The following is a 10,148-nucleotide window of genomic DNA, read 5'->3' on the forward strand; positions in this document are numbered from 1 at the left end:
AGTCAGAGATCTTTCTGTGCACAGCTGCATTCTGGGACCTTACCGTTAGCTTTAGAAACGGGTAGATTCATTTGGTACTCCTGAGGAGGACAGAGTCTGTCTAGTGTGTGATTTGAAAGAAATTGAAAATTAAATTCACTTTTTGTTTTTACTGCCCATTATATGAAGAATTATTATTTTGTAAAATGACATCCATCTGTGCTGACTTTTTCTGGTTGGAGGACTATGAAAAACTGGAGTTTTGTTTCAGGAAAGGTATTTTTGCTTTGGCAGACTTTTTATGCAGGGCGTGGGAAATAAGGCAGAATGTTTTGTTTGTGTAAAAGAAAATCTATCTATCTATCTATGGCCACTGGAGGGAGCTCTTCTCCCAGTGCTGTGGTTCAGTTTCAGAACTACAGACAGGCTGATTCCTCTTGCTCAGTCAGAACAGACAGCCGTGTGTGCGCGTGCGTGCGTGCGTGTACATTTAGGCCTATTTTAAAACTTCTTGAGTTACTAGTTTCTTTGTAGATTTTGATTATTATTATTACAAAACATAAATGATCCACTCTACAAGATTACATTTTCAGTCACTATATTGCCTGCATGGCATTTTGTTAATAATACATTTTGGGACCTTCCTTTGAAGAACCATAGTCTTCTATTATCTATTCTAGAGTACCGGTAGGCCTATCAGTGTTCACAAAATGCAGAAATGCGCAGAAATCTATCATGGCTTACTGTTGAGAATAGATTACATTGACGTATTCTTACGTTTTTCAGAAATGTATTAATGGACAAATAAAAACACAGTATTTCTTTGAACAGGTATATAGATGAACATAACCATATGACTAGACAAGCCAGTTCGGGTGTTTTGGTGGCACCTAAACCAAGAACAAAATATTCTTAAATCTTCTATTATCTATAGAGCAGTAATAGGTTTGGAATGCATGACTACCAAAGTGTATAACCAATACTAATACAAAATTCATCTTTAAAATCAAGTTAAAAGAACACCTTATCGTAAACCATACTGCAGTAACCCTGGGAAGATAACAATTCAAATGTATAATGTGTTGAAAGTGATTATTTTGCTATGTTTTTCTTTGTTTTTTATTTCTCCTATGTATTTTATTTCTTATTTTATATTTTATTTTACTATGTTTTATTTTTTAGTTAGTGTTTGTAAACAATTGTAAGTATTGCCTTTGTTAAATGTTAAATGTTTTGTCTGCGTCGGACCCCCCAGGAAGACTAGCTTTTGTCAAGGCAGAAGCTAATGGGGATCCTTATAAACAATAAACAATAAAACGTGACAACACGCTTGGAAACCGAAGGAATTGTATTCAAAACATAGAGATGTTTTACAGATTTGGAAACGCAAGTGAGAAGCCACAGACAGTCACATTTCCCCTGGCGGAGTGCAGTGCAATGCAGGTGGCTTTGGAGTCGGTAACTTTCATGAGTGAAAAAATAAATGAATGACATTTTCTACTTTCATTTCTGCCCTAAATGAGGCAGAAAGAAACGGAGAGGGAAGTGAAACTGCAGCGCCCCTCACTTATGTCCCATCGCCCGGAGGGACAATCGGGCTGTGATTGGCATAGATATAAAATAAAGTCTAGATGGCTTAAGGCAGAGTCTCTGACGTCGTTCACCCGGCGGCCATCTTGCTTCGGGGGCTACAGTACAGTATGTTTAATGGCAGCTCAAACAAGGCAGTATAGAGACCAGGATTACTGCATGTCTCTTTTGTGAGGGTATACCTACCCACGTCGGTGAGTTTGACGTTGTTTAATATACAATCAGATAGGACTTTTCTGTTTGGCTGTAATGTATGGGCTGTCTATGGGGAGTTGGACCTATAGGTAGCACCTTGCTGGCAAGATGGAAGCCGCGTGTGCATATAAGGTCAACGGGTCCTACCAGGGGGGCAGTCAGAGAGATATTTTGTGAAGCCACTAAGGAAATGAAAGTTCATATAATGGCCTGTTGTGGCGCTGTCACTGGACCCAGGAAAACCCATAGCCCCATAGAGGTCCATGTATTTGGGCCCAACTTCACCTAGACTGTATTACCTTAATAAACATGGTCATGAATACTTTCTGCTTCCAGTCACTAGTTTAAAGTCTCATTTCTAATGTCATAATATTCTTTTTGGAAAATTATGGTCCCATTTATAAATAAAATGACCATAAAGTCGCGCATGTTCTGAGGGGCGTGGCTACCGTTACAGTCTATGAACGGGATCCCCCACCCACTCGAGTCAAAATAAAAACCAACGAAGAAGAAGGGGGAAGTCCCGCCTCGTTGTCTGGGCCAGCCAATGGGCCAGCTGGCCTGAGCTGGGCCAAAACGGATCTAGAAAGATGGCGACTTCCATTGCAAGGACTGACAGGCTTCATTTTACGTTCACGTTAGACCTGCGGAACGCTTTGTCCATATTTTTTACAGTCTATGGTTATAGCCCATGTTTTTTGAAATTTTGAAAAAAAAAGTTAGCCTTGTTTCTCATCATTTTGGACCGTGGGCTATAGCCCATATCGTACGGCATACTATAGCGCGCCGTTTTTCATCATTTTTGAGGATTTGAAAAAAATGACGAAATGACAAAAACGATATAGCCCATGTTTTTTGAAATTTTGAAAAAAAAAGTTATCCTCGTTTCTCATCATTTTGGACCATGGGCTATAGCCTATTTCAGTGGTTCCCAAAGTGGGGTCCGGGGACCCCCAGGGGTACCTGAGGGAGTTCCAGGGGGGACCCATCTATTTTGTTCATGTTCATAAAGTGATAAAGTGTTTAAAGCAGTGGTTCCCAAACTTTTTCATGTCAAGGACCCCCAAATTGACACTACTTAGCCCGTGGACCCCCATTTGAAAAGATATGCCAGGGACCCCCATAAGAGAAGACGTACACATTTAGACGTCTACATTTAGACGTCTACATTTAGACGTACACATTTAGACGTCTACATTTAGACGTCTAATTTTGAAAAAATAAGTTATCCTCGTTTCTCATCATTTTGGACAAGGGCTATAGCCTATATCGTACGGCATACTATAGCACGCCGTTTTTCATCATTTTTGATGATTTGACAAAAATGAAAAAAACGATGGGTTATAGCCCATGTTTTTTGAAATTTTGAAAAAAAAAGTTAGCCTCGTTTCTCATCAGTTTGGACCATGGGCTATAGCCCATATCGTACGGCATACTATAGCGCGCCGTTTTTCATCATTTTTGAGGATTTGAAAAAAATGACGAAATGACAAAAACGATGGGTTATAGCCCATGTTTTTTGAAATTTTGAAAAAAAGAGTTAGTCTCGTTTCTCATCATTCTGGACCGTGGGTTATAGCCCATATCGTATTGCATACTATAGCGCGCCGTTTTTCATCATTTTTGAGGATTTGAAAAAAATGACAAAATGACAAAAACTATGGGTTATAGCCCATGTTTTTTGAAATTTTGAAAAAAAAAGTTAGCCTCGTTTCTCATCATTTTGGACCGTGGGCTATAGCCCATATCGTACGGCATACAAGCGTGCCGTTTTTCATCATTTTTGAGGATTTTAAAAAAATGACGAAATGACAAAAACGATGGGTTATAGCCCATGTTTTTTGAAAATTTGAAAAAAAAAGTTAGTCTCGTTTCTCATCATTCTGGACCGTGGGTTATAGCCCATATCGTATTGCATACTATAGCGCGCCGTTTTTCATCATTTTTGAGGATTTGAAAAAAATGACGAAATGACAAAAACTATGGGTTATAGCCCATGTTTTTTGAAATTTTGAAAAAAAAGGTTAGCCTCGTTTCTCATCATTTTGGACCGTGGGCTATAGCCCATATCGTACGGCATACTATAGCGTGCCGTTTTTCATCATTTTTGAGGATTTTAAAAAAATGACGAAATGACAAAAACGATGGGTTATAGCCCATGTTTTTTGAAATTTTGAAAAAAAAAGTTAGCCTCGTTTCTCATCATTTTGGACCGTGGGCTATAGCCCATATCGTACGGCATACTATAGCGCGCCGTTTTTCATCATTTTTGAGGATTTGAAAAAAATGACGAAATGACAAAAACGATGGGTTATAGCCCATGTTTTTTGAAATTTTGAAAAAAAAAGTTATCCTCGTTTCTCATCATTTTGGACCATGGGCTATAGCCTATTTCAGTGGTTCCCAAAGTGGGGTCCGGGGACCCCCAGGGGTACCTGAGGGAGTTCCAGGGGGGACCCATCTATTTTGTTCATGTTCATAAAGTGCTAAAGTGTTTAAAGCAGTGGTTCCCAAACTTTTTCATGTCAAGGACCCCCAAATTGACACTACTTAGCCCGTGGACCCCCATTTGAAAAGATATGCCAGGGACCCCCATAAGAGAAGACGTACACATTTAGACGTCTACATTTAGACGTCTACATTTAGACGTCTACATTTAGACGTCTACATTTAGACGTACACATTTAGACGTCTACATTTAGACGTCTAATTTTGAAAAAAAAAAGTTATCCTCGTTTCTCATCATTTTGGACCATGGGCTATAGCCTATATCGTACGGCATACTATAGCGCGCCGTTTTTCATCATTTTTGAAGATTTGAAAAAAATGACGAAATGACAAAAACGATGGGTTATAGCCCATGTTTTTTGAAATTTTGGGAAAAAAAAGTTAGCCTCGTTTCTCATCATTTTGGACCGTGGGCTATAGCCCATATCGTACGGCATACTATAGCGCGCCGTTTTTCATCATTTTTGAGGATTTGAAAAAAATGACGAAATGACAAAAACGATGGGTTATAGCCCATGTTTTTTGAAAATTTGAAAAAAAAAGTTAGCCTCGTTTCTCATCATTTTGGACCGTGGGCTATAGCCCATATCGTACGGCATACTATAGCGCGCCGTTTTTCATCATTTTTGAGGATTTAAAAAAAATGACGAAATGACAAAAACGATGGGTTATAGCCCATGTTTTTTGAAATTTTGAAAAAAAAAGTTAGCCTCGTTTCTCATCAGTTTGGACCATGGGCTATAGCCCATATCGTACGGCATACTATAGCGCGCCGTTTTTCATCATTTTTGAGGATTTGAAAAAAATGACGAAATGACAAAAACGATGGGTTATAGCCCATGTTTTTTGAAATTTTGAAAAAAAGAGTTAGTCTCGTTTCTCATCATTCTGGACCGTGGGTTATAGCCCATATCGTATTGCATACTATAGCGCGCCGTTTTTCATCATTTTTGAGGATTTGAAAAAAATGACGAAATGACAAAAACTATGGGTTATAGCCCATGTTTTTTGAAATTTTGAAAAAAAAAGTTAGCCTCGTTTCTCATCATTTTGGACCGTGGGCTATAGCCCATATCGTACGGCATACAAGCGTGCCGTTTTTCATCATTTTTGAGGATTTTAAAAAAATGACGAAATGACAAAAACGATGGGTTATAGCCCATGTTTTTTGAAAATTTGAAAAAAAAAGTTAGTCTCGTTTCTCATCATTCTGGACCGTGGGTTATAGCCCATATCGTATTGCATACTATAGCGCGCCGTTTTTCATCATTTTTGAGGATTTGAAAAAAATGACGAAATGACAAAAACTATGGGTTATAGCCCATGTTTTTTGAAATTTTGAAAAAAAAGGTTAGCCTCGTTTCTCATCATTTTGGACCGTGGGCTATAGCCCATATCGTACGGCATACTATAGCGTGCCGTTTTTCATCATTTTTGAGGATTTTAAAAAAATGACGAAATGACAAAAACGATGGGTTATAGCCCATGTTTTTTGAAATTTTGAAAAAAAAAGTTAGCCTCGTTTCTCATCATTTTGGACCGTGGGCTATAGCCCATATCGTACGGCATACTATAGCGCGCCGTTTTTCATCATTTTTGAGGATTTGAAAAAAATGACGAAATGACAAAAACGATGGGTTATAGCCCATGTTTTTTGAAATTTTGAAAAAAAAAGTTAGCCTCGTTTCTCATCATTTTGGACCATGGGCTATAGCCCATATCGTACGGCATACTATAGCGCGCCGTTTTTCATCATTTTTGAGGATTTGCAAAAAATGACGAAATGACAAAAACGATGGGTTATAGCCCATGTTTTTTGAAAATTTGAAAAAAAAAGTTAGCCTCGTTTCTCATCATTTTGGACCGTGGGCTATAGCCCATATCGTACGGCATACTATAGCGCGCCGTTTTTCATCATTTTTGAGGATTTGAAAAAAATTACGAAATGACAAAAACTATGGGTTATAGCCCATGTTTTTTGAAATTTTGGAAAAAAAAGTTAGCCTCGTTTCTCATCATTTTGGACCATGGGCTATAGCCCATATCGTACGGCACACTATAGCGCGCCGTTTTTCATCATTTTTGAGGATTTGAAAAAAATTACGAAATGACAAAAACTATGGGTTATAGCCCATGTTTTTTGAAATTTTGAAAAAAAAAGTTCGCCTCGTTTCTCATCATTTTGGACCGTGGGCTATAGCCCATATCGTACGGCATACTATAGTGCGCCGTTTTTCATCATTTTTGAGGATTTAAAAAAAATGACGAAATGACAAAAACGATGGGTTATAGCCCATGTTTTTTGAAATTTTGAAAAAAAAAGTTAGCCTCGTTTCTCATTATTTTGGACCGTGGGCTATAGCCCATATCGTACGGCATACTATAGCGCGCCGTTTTTCATCATTTTTGAGGATTTGAAAAAAATGACGAAATGACAAAAACGATGGGTTATAGCCCATGTTTTTTGAAATTTTGAAAAAAAAAGTTAGTCTCGTTTCTCATCATTCTGGACCTTCGGTTATAGCCCATATCGTATTGCATACTATAGCGCGCCGTTTTTCATCATTTTTGAGGATTTGAAAAAAATGACGAAATGACAAAAACTATGGGTTATAGCCCATGTTTTTTGAAATTTTGAAAAAAAAAGTTAGCCTCGTTTCTCATCATTTTGGACCGTGGGCTATAGCCCATATCGTACGGCATACTATAGCGTGCCGTTTTTCATCATTTTTGAGGATTTGAAAAAAATGACGAAATGACAAAAACGATGGTTATAGCCAATGTTTTTTGAAATTTTGAAAAAAAAAGTTAGCCTCGTTTCTCATCATTTTGGACCATGGGCTATAGCCCATATCGTACGGCATACTATAGCGCGCCGTTTTTCATCATTTTTGAGGATTTGAAAAAAATGACGAAATGACAAAAACGATGGGTTATAGCCCATGTTTTTTGAAAATTTGAAAAAAAAAGTTAGCCTCGTTTCTCATCATTTTGGACCGTGGGCTATAGCCCATATCGTACGGCATACTATAGCGCGCCGTTTTTCATCATTTTTGAGGATTTGAAAAAAATGACGAAATGACAAAAACGATGGGTTATAGCCCATGTTTTTTGAAATTTTGGAAAAAAAAGTTAGCCTCGTTTCTCATCATTTTGGACCATGGGCTATAGCCCATATCGTACGGCATACTATAGCGCGCCGTTTTTCATCATTTTTGAGGATTTGAAAAAAATGACGAAATGACAAAAACTATGGGTTATAGCCCATGTTTTTTGAAATTTTGAAAAAAATAGTTAGCCTCGTTTCTCATCATTTTGGACCGTGGGCTATAGCCCATATCGTACGGCATACTATAGCGCGCCGTTTTTCATCATTTTTGAGGATTTAAAAAAAATGACGAAATGACAAAAACGATGGGTTATAGCCCATGTTTTTTGAAATTTTGAAAAAAAAAGTTAGCCTCGTTTCTCATTATTTTGGACCGTGGGCTATAGCCCATATCGTACGGCATACTATAGCGCGCCGTTTTTCATCATTTTTGAGGATTTGAAAAAAATGACGAAATGACAAAAACGATGGGTTATAGCCCATGTTTTTTGAAATTAAAAAAAAAAAAGTTAGCCTCGTTTCTCATCATTTTGGACCGTGGGCTATAGCCCATATCGTACGGCATACTATAGCGCGCCGTTTTTCATCATTTTTGAGGATTTGAAAAAAATGACGAAATGACAAAAACGATGGGTTATAGCCCATGTTTTTTGAAATTTTGGAAAAAAAAGTTAGCCTCGTTTCTCATCATTTTGGACCATGGGCTATAGCCCATATCGTACGGCATACTATAGCGCGCCGTTTTTCATCATTTTTGAGGATTTGAAAAAAATGACGAAATGACAAAAACTATGGGTTATAGCCCATGTTTTTTGAAATTTTGAAAAAAATAGTTAGCCTCGTTTCTCATCATTTTGGACCGTGGGCTATAGCCCATATCGTACGGCATACTATAGCGCGCCGTTTTTCATCATTTTTGAGGATTTAAAAAAAATGACGAAATGACAAAAACGATGGGTTATAGCCCATGTTTTTTGAAATTTTGAAAAAAAAAGTTAGCCTCGTTTCTCATTATTTTGGACCGTGGGCTATAGCCCATATCGTACGGCATACTATAGCGCGCCGTTTTTCATCATTTTTGAGGATTTGAAAAAAATGACGAAATGACAAAAACGATGGGTTATAGCCCATGTTTTTTGAAATTTAAAAAAAAAAAGTTAGCCTCGTTTCTCATCATTTTGGACCGTGGGCTATAGCCCATATCGTACGGCATACTATAGCGCGCCGTTTTTCATCATTTTTGAGGATTTTAAAAAAACTGACGAAATGACAAAAACGATGGGTTATAGCCCATGTTTTTTGAAATTTTGAAAAAAAAAGTTAGCCTCGTTTCTTATCATTTTGGACCGTGGGCTATAGCCCATATCGTACGGCATACTATAGCGCGCCGTTTTTCATCATTTTTGAGGATTTGAAAAAAATGACGAAATGACAAAAACGATGGGTTATAGCCCATGTTTTTTGAAATTTTGAAAAAGAAAAGTTAGCCTCGTTTCTCATCATTTTGGACCATGGGCTATAGCCCATATCGTACGGCATACTATAGCGCGCCGTTTTTCATCATTTTTGAGGATTTGAAAAAAATGACGAAATGACAAAAACGATGGGTTATAGCCCATGTTTTTTGAAAATTTGAAAAAAAAAGTTAGCCTCGTTTCTCATCATTTTGGACCATGGGCTATAGCCCATATCGTACGGCATACTATAGCGCGCCGTTTTTCATCATTTTTGAGGATTTGAAAAAAATGACGAAATGACAAAAACGATGGGTTATAGCCCATGTTTTTTGAAATTTTGAAAAAAAAAGTTAGCCTCGTTTCTCATCATTTTGGACCATGGGCTATAGCCCATATCGTACGGCATACTATAGCGCGCCGTTTTTCATCATTTTTGAGGATTTGAAAAAAATGACGAAATGACAAAAACGATGGGTTATAGCCCATGTTTTTTGAAAATTTGAAAAAAAAAGTTAGCCTCGTTTCTCATCATTTTGGACCGTGGGCTATAGCCCATATCGTACGGCATACTATAGCGCGCCGTTTTTCATCAATTTTGAGGATTTGAAAAAAATGACGAAATGACAAAAACGATGGGTTATAGCCCATGTTTTTTGAAATTTTGGAAAAAAAAGTTAGCCTCGTTTCTCATCATTTTGGACCATGGGCTATAGCCCATATCGTACGGCATACTATAGCGCGCCGTTTTTCATCATTTTTGAGGATTTGAAAAAAATGACGAAATGACAAAAACTATGGGTTATAGCCCATGTTTTTTTAAATTTTGAAAAAAATAGTTAGCCTCGTTTCTCATCATTTTGGACCGTGGGCTATAGCCCATATCGTACGGCATACTATAGCGCGCCGTTTTTCATCATTTTTGAGGATTTAAAAAAAATGACGAAATGACAAAAACGATGGGTTATAGCCCATGTTTTTTGAAATTTTGAAAAAAAAAGTTAGCCTCGTTTCTCATTATTTTGGACCGTGGGCTATAGCCCATATCGTACGGCATACTATAGCGCGCCGTTTTTCATCATTTTTGAGGATTTGAAAAAAATGACGAAATGACAAAAACGATGGGTTATAGCCCATGTTTTTTGAAATTTAAAAAAAAAAAGTTAGCCTCGTTTCTCATCATTTTGGACCGTGGGCTATAGCCCATATCGTACGGCATACTATAGCGCGCCGTTTTTCATCATTTTTGAGGATTTAAAAAAAATGACGAAATGACAAAAACGATGGGTTATAGCCCATGTTTTTTGAAATTT

Source organism: Protomyctophum bolini (genome assembly GCF_963924005.1).
Source record: "Protomyctophum bolini genome assembly, chromosome: 10".
Taxonomy (NCBI): Eukaryota; Metazoa; Chordata; class Actinopteri; order Myctophiformes; family Myctophidae; genus Protomyctophum; species Protomyctophum bolini.